We start from the raw sequence: 13208 nt of genomic DNA on the forward strand, positions 1-13208 counted from the left end.
GAGAGAGGAGCAGATATTGGCAAGTTGATTAAGTTGAACTTGTGCAGAGGAGGGAGACCAGGATGCTAAATGGTCACGTACAGTGGTACCTCGGGTTACATACGCATCAGGTTACATACACTTCAGGTTACATACACTTCAGGTTACAGACTCCGCTAACCCAGAAATAGTGCTTCAGGTTAAGAACTTTGCTTCAGGATGAGAACAGAAATCAGGCTCCGGCGGCAGAACAGAAATCAGCAGCAGGAGGCCCCATTAGCTAAAGTGGTGTTTCAGGTTAAGAACAGTTTCAGGTTAAGAATAGTTTCAGGTTAAGAACGGACCTATGGAACGAATTAAGTACTTAACCCGAGGTACTACTGTAGTTACCAAGTTTTTTTCCTGTGATCGCTGCATTTCAGGGTTTGGTCTACATGACCCTCAGCATCCCTTCCAACCCTACAATTCTATGATTGCAGAGCAATATAAGCCTTGGAAGTCTGCCTTGCATGGTGTATCCTCATACCTTATATGGAATTTGACAGAAATGGGACAGGTTGCCCTCCAGCAAACTCTGCTGGGTTTTTCCACCAAGAAATTCCCCTTCTTGGTTTGGACACTCCTCTTTTGCTGGATCAGGCTGATGATAGTATGCTGAGGCTTTGGCCTACAGGCGAAATTTCTTTCACAGTACTTTATCTCTGCCAGGGTGTGGTCCAGGTTGGAAACCTTGACGGGGTGAGGTGGGGGCAACTCCTGAATGTCTGTCTCTCTGTGTGACTGTTGCATATTGTCTTTTCTGTGCTCCTGTTGGAAGAGGCCAGCCACCAAGCAATAGTAGAATTGGAAGGGTTCTCCAAGATCCAACCGCTGAAATTGCAGCTCAAGAATCCCTGACAGGCAGCCAAACAACCTCCAGCTGAAAACCTCCAGTGATTCATAGAACTGAAGAGTCGGACGGGGTCCACCTAGTTCAACTATTTGTGAGTGTCTTCTTCTAAATGTCTGCTGAAAGGTTTGCTATTCCATGAGGCCTGTGCAGGCAATTAAGAAGACACCCTCCCACAATGGTCTGCATATGTTTGTTGTTAATCCTATTTCTTTTAATTTCTTTTTATTTTTTTTATGATTTTACTGTATGGTTTTGTGACTTTCTATTGCTCTGCCTCTCTGTGATATATATTGTCATGATACAGTGGTATGCAAATAATTCTATAAAGAAACAGATAGATAAATAAGCAGGAAGCATCCCAGACGTCCTAAACCAGGAGTTGGGGCCCTGGTGTGAAAATGACTGCTGGCTCCTGTTTAGTTCTCTTTGAACCTGTGGTGAACCTGTATTACTCCTGCCTGACAAAATGATGTTATGGAAAAGGAGAAGGAGGGAACGTTTCTTAACAATGACCAGCTTCAACAGCCATATAGAATCTCCAGTGTAAGACACACTGTACCCTTGACTACCAGCTGGGCTTTTTGGGGAGAGGGAATCAGCAGAAGGGAAGCCCATGGAGCCTTAAGCGTGGCTGGCAATGTTTGTCGCCAGAGGACTGCCCAGGTGCAGACAACACAGAGATGCCTCTGTGAAGCTTCATGGAGGAGAGGGCTACTAGCCATAATGGCAATGATCGTCTCTATGATCAGAAGCAGAAATGCTTCTGAATACCAATCGTTAGGAATCACAGGAGGGCAGAGTGCTCTTGTGCTCAGATCATGCTTACAGTCTCCCACTGGGGCATTTGTTTGCCCCCTGTGAGAACAGGAGGCCGGACTAGATGGGCCATGGGTCTGATGCAACAGGCTTGGGTTAGGCTCTTGTGTTCACATATTATGTTCTTAAGTCCAGCCAAAGTTCTGCTGTGCTGGAAATCATTCCAGGAAGGATGAGAAGGGCTTGAAAGCTCAAGGCAGTGAACCCCAAAGTGTTGTCTCCTCACCTGTGTCACTTCACTTTCCAATGCTGCAGAGTTCTGAATTATTAAGTTGAAGGTTCCACAACAAATCCTGCCCCGAATATTATTTCTAAATCACTTGCAATTTCCTGCTCTAATAATTCCTGCACTGTGCATCTTATTGGGGTCACTGTTTCTCTCTCTCTCTCTCTCTCTCTCTCTCTCTCTCTCTCTCTCTCTCTCTCTTGACCTGATGCAATTGTGTTGGGGTGAATCCAGCTTTGGTTCCCAATGGGTATGGAATAATAGAATTGTTGAGTTGGAAGAGACCCTTGAGGGTCATCCCTGCAATGCAGGGATCATACCTGAATTTAAGAAGCAGATATTTAATATGTAGGGATGAAGGAGAGTCCACCACTTTCTAAGGGAATCTATTCCACTTTTGAACAGCTCTTCTCCATCCCTGTCCTGACCACAGATGCCCCCCACATATTAAGGGCCACCAGAGGCAACACCCCAAACAAGCTCTTAGCATCATCCTAAGTACTGATTATTTAATCACTTTACCAGGCAATTAGTGTGTTGAACAAGACTGAATCCCCTCCCCAAAATTCATTTCACTTAGGAAATCAATCTGATCCCTCCCAGAGGAGCTTGCCTGCCAAACTCAATTCCAAACAGCAATGTTCTTTAATGTTTCAAATGTAATGGGACAAAGACTTGCCAAAAGCGTTGAGTGAAGGCTTCTGGAGAACAGATTCCCTGAGCAACTGGCACTACACTGAATGATATAATCACAGAACTGTCAAGTTGGAAGGGATCCCAAGGGTCATCTAGTCCAATCCCCTGCAATGTAAGAATCATGCCTGAGGTTCCCCATAAGGCTTGGTTTCCAGACCCTTGATCATCCTGGTCGTCCTCCACTGCACAGGTTCCAGGTTGCCAATACCCTTCTTAAATTGTGGCACCCAGAACTGGACAGAGTATTCCAGGTGGCCTCTGACCAAGGCAGAATAGAGCCGGTCTATGACTTCCCTTGATTTGAACACTAGACTTCCATTGATGCAGCTAGGATAACCTTACCTTTTTTTGCTGCTGCAACACACTGTTGACCTCTGCTAAGCTTGTGGTCCACTAAGACCCTGAGATCTTTTTCACAAGTGCAACTGGCAATCCAGGTGTCCTCTGTCTTATCATTGTTCAGCTGATTATTCCTCCCTAAATGCAGAACTTTACATTGGTCCCAATTGAAATCCCTTTAGGCAGGAATAATCAGATGCAACAAATATAAGATGCAACAAAATATAAGATGGAGAGGACATATAATGGCTGTCTTCAGATATCTAAAGGGCTGTCAAATGGAAGATAGAGTACTTTGTGTATGAATTATCTCATTTGTACTTAGCCTGCAGAAGAGAAGACTGGGGTGTGTGTGGGAAATACCCACCTTAAAATATCTGAGGGGCTGATTTCTGCTGCTCCAGAGGATTTTCTGAGCTGTTCAGCAGTGTAGCAGACTAGCTCAGAAGGTGGTGGATTCCTTCACTGAAGGTTTTTAAGAAGGTTTTCAGGTGTATTGCTGGAGGAGTAAATGTGCAGCGCACAGTTAACCTGTGGAACTTACTCCCACAGGAGACAGTGCTGGCCATGGATTTGGTTGGCTTTAAAAGAAGATTAGACATATTCATTGAAAGGGTTGTCGATAACTACAGCTGGAGGCAGCAGTGATTCTGAACACCAGTAGCTGGAAACCACAGGAGGGCTCATTTGCCTGCCGAGTACGGCATCCTGTTCTTACAGTGGCCGACCAGATGGACATTATGTGGAACCTACAAATAGGATTCAAGCATAAGAGCAACTCTCAATTCCTGCAGTTTCCAGCAACTGGTATTCAGAAGCATTGCTGCCTCCTAATTGTGGAGGCAGAAAATATACATTACGGCTAGCAACCATGAAAAGCAAATAGAAATCTAATAGGCTGGGCTGGGCTCAGCAAAAGATGGGAGAAAACAATATTTCCTTCTCCTCCCCACACCCACAAATGCATGATCTATCTATCTATATCTATCTATCTACTGATCGATCGATCTATCATCATCATCTACCTACCTACCTACCTACCTACCTACCTACCTACCTACCTACCTACCTACCATCTATCATCCATGTATCTCCCCTCACCAGTGAATGAAGGGCAGAAAGAAAACCACTGGATTATTAAGTCTAATTACGCCCAGAATTTACTTGTTTCCCAGATGACTGCCAAGAGAAGACAATGCAGGAGGATGAAAGGATGGAAAGAATCTGCGTAGCCACAAGAATGCTGGGAATGCATTATCCTCACATTAGCTGTTTCTGCGGTGCTGATTCCATTAGGGGGAGTCTGCATTTTGAAACTCTCATTGTGCTTCATGGAGCTCCACAGCTACGGAGGTGGCCCAGCCATGCCCTGACAGAGGCCAGCTGACTCTCATAGAATCACAGAATTGTCAAGTTGGAAGGGAGCCCCAAGAGTCATCTAGCCCAGCCCCCTGCAAGGCAGGAATCACAGCTAAAGAATCCTTGGCAGGTGGCCATCCAAGCTCTGCTTAGAAACCTCAAATGAATCATACAATTTTTAAAATTAGAAGGTAACCCCAGGGGCGATCTAACTCAACCCCCTGCAATGCAGAAGTCACAACTAAAATGGGTGGCTAGAAAAACTTGGAGAAAGTGAGAGCTGGAAGAGAAGAGTGGGAAGCAGGGAAAATGAAGGCTGGAGAGGGCAAAAGTGCAGTGAAAGAATGGAAAGGGAAGGATGAGATAGAAAGAAACATGGAAGGCCCTGTGAGAATAGGCTGCTGGATGAGACTGGCCATTGGCCCAATCCATCAGGACCCTCCTCTCAACAAAATGTTACAATCCACCCCAACCCCATTTCTGAGCAGTCCCCTGTATTCATTATTCATACCAGCCACTGATTGCTCAGAGCATTTAAAGGCAAATAAAACCAACAGGTTAGTGACCTTGGAGCGACCGGGTGGAGTGGGGGTGCATATAAATCTGTCCAATTTCTCTAATTGCTTTTTTATGGGTCTGTCTATGGGGCAGCCTCACCCCTGTGAGATTTGGTGTTGCAGCTGGAGGGAATTGAGAAGCTCCACCACCACCTCCTCCTGTTTCTTCCTCCTCCTCCTCCTCCTTTTCCAGATTAGATGGCTTTAATAGTGGATTAGACAAATGCATAGAGGAGAGAGTTGTCCATGATGAGAGAGAGAGAGGAAGGAAGGAAGGAAGGAAGGAAGGAAGGAAGGAAGGAAGGAAGGAAGGAAGGAAGGAAGGAATTTCAGAGCCTGGTTGGTGACTGTGAGAACAGGATGCTGGAAGAGATGGGCCACTGAACTGATTAAGTAAGCACTTGTTTGGTCCATCCTCCCTCTTTTCTTTCCTTCCTTCCTTCCTGGACACCCTCACTGCCCTACGAGGCAGCCCTTGGCCCTCACTCTTCCTCCTGCTTGGCCCATACCTTGGTTTTGCTGTGCCAGAATGGCGTGGGTTTATCTAGGAGCAAAAAAAGGAGGGGGGGAATTGAACTCTCTTTAATAGGTTTTATGGCATAAAATATTGTGCCTTCAATATTTCACCTTTAAGAAACTTCCATCCATCTTGGACTACCTTCTCTTTGAGAATTTCTGACCATGGGATCTCACGTCATGCTTCCTACTTCCTCATACAGTGGTACCTGGGGTTACATACGCTTCAGGTTACATACGCTTCAGGTTACAGACTCCGCTAACCCAGAAATAGTGCTTCATGTTAAGATCTTTGCTTCAGGATGAGAACAGAAATCATGCTCCGGTGGCGCGGCAGCAGCAGGAGGCCCCATTAGCTAAAGTGGTGCTTCAGGTTAAGAACAGTTTCAGGTTAAGTACGGACCTCTGGAACGAATTAAATAATAATAATAATAATAATAATAATAATAATAATAATAATAATAATAATAATAATAATAATAATTTATTATTTACACCCCGCCCATCTGGCTGGGCTTCCCCAGCCACTCTGGGCGGCTTCCAAAAGAATATTAAAATACTGTGATACATCAAACATTAAAAGCTTCCCTAAACAGGGCTGCCTTCAGATGTCTTCTAAAAGTCTGGTAGTTGTTGTTCTCTTTGACATCTGGTGGGAGGGCGTTCCACAGGGAGGGTGCCACTACTGAGAAGGCCCTCTATGGTTCCCTGTAACTTGGCTTCTCGCAGTGAGGGAACCGCCAGAAGGCCCTCGGTGCTGGACCTCAGTGTCTGGGTAGAACGATGGGGGTGGAGACGCTCCTTTAGGTATACTGGACTGAGGCCGTTTAGGGCTTTAAAGGTCAGCACCAACACTTTGAATTGTGCTTGGAAACATACTGGGAGCCAATGTAGGTCTTTCAAGACCGGTGTTATATGGTCTCGGCGGCCGCTCCCAGTCACCAGTCTGGCTGCTGCGTTCTGGATTAGTTGTAGTTTCCGGGTCACCTTCAATGGTAGCCCCACGTAGAGCGCATTGCAGTAGTCCAAGCGGGAGATAACCAGAGCATGCACCACTCTGGTGAGGCAGTCCGCAGGCAGATAGGGTCTCAGCCTGCGTACCAGATGGAGCTGGTACACAGCTGCCCTGGACACGGATTTAACCTGTGCCTCCATGGACAGCTGTGAGTCCAAAATGACTCCCAGGCTGCGCACTTCAGGGGCTCAGTTACCCCATTCAGGACCAGGAAATCCTCCACACCTGCCCACCTCCTGTCCCCCAGAAACAGTACTTCTGTCTTGTCAGGATTCAATCTCAATCTGTTAGCCGCCATCCATTCTCCAACCGCCTCCACACAGGACCATCACCGCCTTCACTGGTTCTGATTTGAAAGAGAGGTAGAGCTGGGTATCATCCGCATACTGATGAACACCCAGCCCAAACCCCCTGATGATCTCTCCCAGTGGCTGCATGTAGATGTTGAAAAGCATGGGGGAGAGGACAGAACCCTGAGGCACCCCACAAGTGAGAGCCCAGGGGTCTGAACACTCATCCCCCCCACTTTCTGACACGGCCCAGGAGGAAGGAGCGGAACCACTGTATGACAGTGCCCCCAGCTCCCAGCCCCTCAAGACGGTCCAGAAGGATGTTATGGTCGATGGTATCAAACGCCGCTGAGAGATCCAGCAGAACTAGGAAACGGCTCTCACTTTTGTCCCTAGCCTGCCGGAGATCATCAACCAGTGCGACCAAGGCAGTTTCAGTCCCGTGATGAGGCCTGAATCCCGACTGGAAGGGATCCAAATGGTCCGCTTCTTCCAGGCGTGCCTGGAGTTGTTCAGCAACCACTCGCTCAATCACCTTGCCCAAGAATGGAAGATTTGAGACTGGGCGATGGTTTTTAAAGAAGCGGTCAAAAGATAGTTTTTAAAGAAGCGGTTTAATAACCGCCTCTTTCAGCGGGTCTGGGAAGGCTCCCTCACGGAGGGAAGCATTCACCACCCCACGAAGCCCATCGCCCAGCCCTTCCCGGCTAGCTTTTATAAGCCAGGATGGGCAAGGATCAAGGAGATAGGTGGTTGGTTTCACTCGCCTGTCCACATCCTCGGAGGTAACAGACTGGAATTGATCCCACACAATTTGACTAGACAGGACTCTAGCACTCTCCCGCCCCGGCTCTGCTCCCATGGTGGCGTCTACCTCTTCCCGAATCTGAGCGACTTTATCTGCAAAAAACTTTGCAAAATCATTGCAGGAGATCATGTGGCCCGTACTTAACCAGAGGTACCACTGTACTTACATTCTTGCCAGAGTTTGAATTCAAACTGATATTGGGGTAGTCTAAGTCTCCCTTTGCTACTATATCTCTCATTTTTGAATGTTTGGTCATCTGCATCAATCTGATGAAGATCTATAGCAGACACCCACAGTAAGCTTGTTGTTGTTTCTCTTTCCTACAATATTTATCCACATACTCTTAATCTGCCTTCCATGGAACTCCTGTATTGCAGAAGTTGGACTAAATGTCCCTTGGGGTGCCTTCCAACTTCACAATTCTTTGATTCTATGATTCTAAGTCGTGGATCTCTTTACAAGTGCACACATCCTTTACATCTTATCCTCGTTCTCCCCACTTCGTGTTTGGCCTACAGATTATATTTCTCAATTCTTACATTCCATGTCATGAATCCAGTCCACCAAGTTTCAACAACGCCTTCTTAGGTCATATTTGCCATGCTATATTAACAGCTATTCATCTTGCTTATTTGCCACACTCTGTGCATTAGTATAGAAACAACTGAAACCACAAGTCATTCCCTCCAGCTGCTTCCTTCTTGTAGTTCTCTGCCCGTCAGCAGGTTTCTGGAACATTTTCCTGTGCATCATTGAAGCTATTATCCCCAGCACTACATGTTCCCTTGTCTTCTGTAGTGATATATCCCTCCCCCTCAGGATTTAGTTTAAAGCTCTTCTGATCAGGTTTGCGAGACTCTTAGCAAACACATTCTTGCCATCTACTGTAAGATGCAACCCAACTCATGTCAGAAGTCCTTCCTCAAGGAAGCAGAGACCATGGTCCAAGAGGCCCAACCCTTCTTGGTGCCTCATGCACAGCCAGTGCAAATTTATTTTCAATAATTTCCCCTCTCTTCTTGGGCCATGGCCTTCAACAGGAAGGAGTGATGGAAAAAACCACCAGTGCCTCAAGACACTTCAGCTTCCCACCCAGAGTCCCACAGTCCCAGGCTATATGTTGAAGGCTGTGTCTGGCAGTATCTTGTTTACCAAAATGAATCAGAAGGAAGGAGTTTTGGTCAGTGAGCTTTATAAGTCTTGCCAACTTTTCTGTCACATCACGAATCTTTCCACCTGGAAGACAGCACACTTTCTGGGACATCCTGTTACCTCTGCACACTGCTGCTTATGTGCCCCTTAGTGGGGAGTCACTTACCACCACCACATGTGTCTTCCTCCTCTGGGGAGTGGCAGAAATCATTCTGTGCTCTGCACTTTCCACAGCCACCTCTGTGTGGTCTGAGATCTGCAACTGTTGAACTTGCTTCTCTGGCCCCAGAATTGGAAAATAGATTGCAAGCAGGGTAAGAGTTTGGGAACTCTAACTTGGGCATATTTCTTCCAGTCTCTGCATTCAGACCAGACTACTGGTAGTTATCCTTCAGTCTGGCTAAATTAATTTTCTAAGCCTTATTAAATAAACACACGGTTATGGGAAGAGGAGTAGACAGCCTCTTGTCCAGGCTGCCAGCCAAAGGTAAATGGATCTGAAAGCAATTTTAATGAATCACAGCATTTTAGGGTGGGAAGGGACCCCCAAGGGTAATCTAGTCCTACCCCCTGCATGGGGAAGAGTCTCTTGCATTTGTTTTAGCCTGGCCAATCAGCCAAGTTGTCAGAAATACAAAATATGAATAGGGCTATTAATTAGGTGCCAGCCAAAGGTACCTGCCAGTCTATCATGAAGTACTCATCAGTCCCAACTTGTGTGGCCAGTACCTGGAAGGTACTAAGTCAAAGAAGGCAGTGCATTGCAGGGGGTTGGACTAGATGACCCTTGGGTTCCCTTCCAACCCTACAATTCTGAAATTCTAGGATTCAGTGGACATCTGTCAGGGATTCTTTCTCTATAATTCCTACTTTGCAGGGGATCGGACTAGATGATCCTTGGGGGTACTTCCAATTGTATAATTCCATTATTCTTTGATATGAGGTTTTTAAATAGAGTTTGGACAGTCATATGACAGGGATTCTTTAGCTTTGATTCCTGCATTACAGAGGGGCCAGGCCAGATGACCCCAGGGGGTACCTTCCAACTGTAAGATTCTATAATTTAATGAAGCCCCTAATCCTGACTTTCTTAGTCTGGCTTCTGGGATTTCTGCATTGTTGCCCAGATGTGTGCTTACAAGCTGATCTCTGCATTCATCTGCATACTTGAAAATAAAATAAAAGTTAATAAAGCTGAGATGCTCCAGAAAGAAGATTACTAGGAGACTGGCTAAGAGACTGAACAACTGTGATTTCACCATTGCCAAACCCTCCCTTTTACAACTGCAGCTTCGAAAGAGACCTCAGCACTCCTGCCTCGTAGAGTCCCACGCTTCCTAGGAATAATGGAAGAGACATTATTGGTGGGTGTTTAATTGCAAAATTGCTGTTTGGAAAAGGCTAACCTCTTGATGTTTGGCAGCTGGTGAACAATTATCCTTGGGCCTTTCCCAGCTCTGGGGCCATGCTCAGAAGGTTCAAGGTTCTCCCAGGTGTGAAAGCTGCTTTTGTCTCTGGGTAAAAAAATATGGTTTTAGGGTATCATTCAATAAGAAATTAAATCAATTAACTGATTGCGTAAAAGAAAGAGGCCTTTCACACCTGTGATATCATTTTCCTTTCTGTATTTCTCACCTCAGACAGGGAGCATTCCGAGAACCATCAAAGCTGGAAGGGATCCCATGGTGTCATCTAGTCCTACCCCCCGGACTAGATGAACCACAGCTGTGGAGGCAGGGCATAGCCATTGTGGCTAGTAGCCACCAATTGCCCTCTCCTCCTCCATGAACTTGTCAAATCCTCTTTTAAAGCCATCCAAGTTGGTGGCCATCACTGTCCCCTGGGGGAGGAAGTCCCATATTTTAACTAAGAAGGACTTTCTTTTGTCTGTCCTGAAACTTCCAGCATTCAGCTTCATTGGATGTTCAAGGGTTAAGAGAGAATGATAAAAAGTTTTTTCTCTATCCACTTTCTCCAGGCAATGCAAAATACAACAGACAATATCGACAGCAGAGAATCAGCAAAGGGAAGAAGGCAACAACCCCAACCCCCTTTTATTCTGCCATTTCAAATCGTGTTTCTTTTGTAAATCACAATTTTGCCTCTTCTGGTTAACACAGATACAGTGAATTGTCTTGAGTATCTGACATCAGGGTTGCAGGATAGGGTGATCTTGCATTGTAGGCTCCCCCCCCCCCCCAGGCTGTGGCCTCTCACAAAACACAACCCCAACATGTTTAAAATGACTTATTAGCTGAAATGTGTGCTGAGGAGCGTGAACAAGGTGTCCTTACTAGACTGCACGTTTAACGTGAGCCAACAGAGTGATGCAGCAGCAAAAAAGGCTCATGCAATTATCAGCTGCATCAATAGAAGTCCATACGGAGGAAAATCACAGTCCCATTCTTGTCTGCCTTGGTCAGGACTGGAATCCTGTGTCCAGTTCTGAACACTCTAGTTTAATAAGGGTGTTGGCAAGGATATTGGCAGGGAGGTGTGCACAGGAGGTGCGACCAAGATGACGAAGAGTCAGGAAACCAAGCCCTCCTGAAAACTTGCTATCAGGAATGAAAACAAGAAAGAAAGAAAAAAAAGATGAAGCAGCAGCTCAAATTTTGATTATTTTCAGTAAGCTGCTTGTCCTTGAGATACAATATTAATTTGCAGGGATGAATTAGAGAAAGGCCTAATCCCAAACCCTTTGGGACAACCTCTTTTGATTGGATACAGAATCATTTTGGATCAAGAACTGATAATCCTTTCCTTGGCTGCAGCTGGTTGAGTGCTTCAACTGGTCAAAAATGCAGCCACCAGATTCCTGGCTTGGGTTCCATTTAGATCTCACATAACCCCTGCTTTAAAACTGGTTTCCTGAACCAGTGAGGTTGCAGCACACTTGCTATCACCAGATACCCAAGATGTTTAGGGCCAGGAGGGAAGATTGCTTCTTATCCTTTCCTCTGACACCACAGGCAATGCCTGCAAACATGCCCATTACGGACAGATGTCATCCTTCCAAATTAGTAAGCTGCCCTACCCAGACTAAGAACATAAGAAGAACCTACTGGACCAGGCCAAGGACCTATCTAAACCAGCATCCTCTTCTCACAATGGCCAACCACATGCCCAAATGGGAAACCCGTAAGCAGGACCTGAACATAAAAACATGTCTCCCCTCCTGTTGTTTCCAGGAACTGCGATTCAGAAGCTTTGCTTCCTCTGACCGTGGAAGCAGAAGAGCACAGCCGTCGTGGCTAGTAGCCATCAATAGCCTCCCTTATGAATTTGTCCAATCTTCTTGTAAAGCCATCCAGCTTGGTGACTATCACTGCCTCCTAGGAAAGGGAGTTCCGCAGTTTAACTATGTGCTGCATGAATAAGGATTTCTTTGTTCAGTCCCAAATCTTCCAGCATTCAGCTTCAAACTGGATATCCGCCAGTTCCAGTGTTATGAAAGGGGGGGGGGAATTGTCTCAGTCAACTTTCTCTGTGCCGTGCATCGCTTTCTAAACTTCTGTTATGTCACTATCACAATATTTTGGTTAATCAGGTTTTTTTTTTTTTTTTTTTTTGCAGATCCCTGTGATATTTTGATAAATATAAGCTTCATCCAAAGTTGTGTCATGAGTCTTCTTTCAGGGTGTGATGGCAATACTACATAAGAACACAACAGGACAGCGCATGGCCATTGTGGCTAGGAGAACCCAAGAAAGGCTTAAGAAAAGAGTGAATCATCTCATGTGTCTTCAGCATCAGATTTGGAGGTTTAAGAAGTAAAGGAAAGGTTTCCCTAAAGCTAAACTGGCCACAGGGTTGGAGTGTGTATGCATTTGAAAGAATTATTTTTTTGGGGGGAGGGGAGGGGGTCAAGAAAGGGGGCAACAGCGCCAATGTCGTGAGCTAAGAGATGGTTGAAACAAACAGCTCATAAAAAGAAAACCCCAAACTGTGAATGCTTTTTTCCCCCTTTTAAAGCAAGCAAGAAAGAAAAAGCCCAGGGATCTCTCTGCATTTGCTCACCATGGAATAGGAAGCCGGTGTCACCACATCTGACCCTGGACCCATCTGGATGCAATTCCCTTTCAACATCTGAAAAACTAATACATATTTTTCTGCTGCCATCAGATATAAAAGTGTGTGTGTGTGTGTGTGTGTGTGTGTGTGTGTGTGTGTGTGTGTCTTGTTCGCTCTCCTCAAACAGGGTTGCCTCATGCCTTTGTGGGAATAAGGCCATGCCACATTAGAGAGAGCAGCGTATCGCTTTCCTTTAAGAGTCTCATCTTAAAAGGACTAGGGAATTAGTCCTGGAGTTGTTGCTGTCATCTTCATTGTGATTTTAAAAATAAGGACTGATAACGGAAGACCAGATCTGCTGGATCAGGCTAATGGTCCGTCTAGTGCATCCTCCTCCTCTCAGCGGCCAGCCAGATGCTCCAAAGAGAACCCCGAAAGCAGGATCTGAGTACATACCACAACAGTCTCCCCTCCTGTGGTTTCCACCAACTAGCATTCAGAAGCCTTACAGTCAGTGACCATGGAGGCAGAGAATAGCCATCATGGCTG

The 13208-nt window shown here is 45.9% G+C and overlaps 1 long non-coding RNA gene across 1 annotated transcript; it reads left to right on the plus strand.

Moving 5' to 3' along the window:
* Positions 1-730: 730 nt before the first annotated feature.
* On the plus strand, positions 731-12143 carry LOC308578500. The gene is made up of 3 exons (XR_014003958.1): positions 731-962; positions 9936-10009; positions 10624-12143. It is a non-coding gene; the product is annotated as an uncharacterized lncRNA (long non-coding RNA).
* The last annotated feature ends 1065 nt before the right edge of the window (positions 12144-13208 follow it).

Source organism: Podarcis bocagei (genome assembly GCF_964188305.1).
Source record: "Podarcis bocagei genome assembly, chromosome: Z".
Taxonomy (NCBI): domain Eukaryota; kingdom Metazoa; phylum Chordata; class Lepidosauria; order Squamata; family Lacertidae; genus Podarcis; species Podarcis bocagei.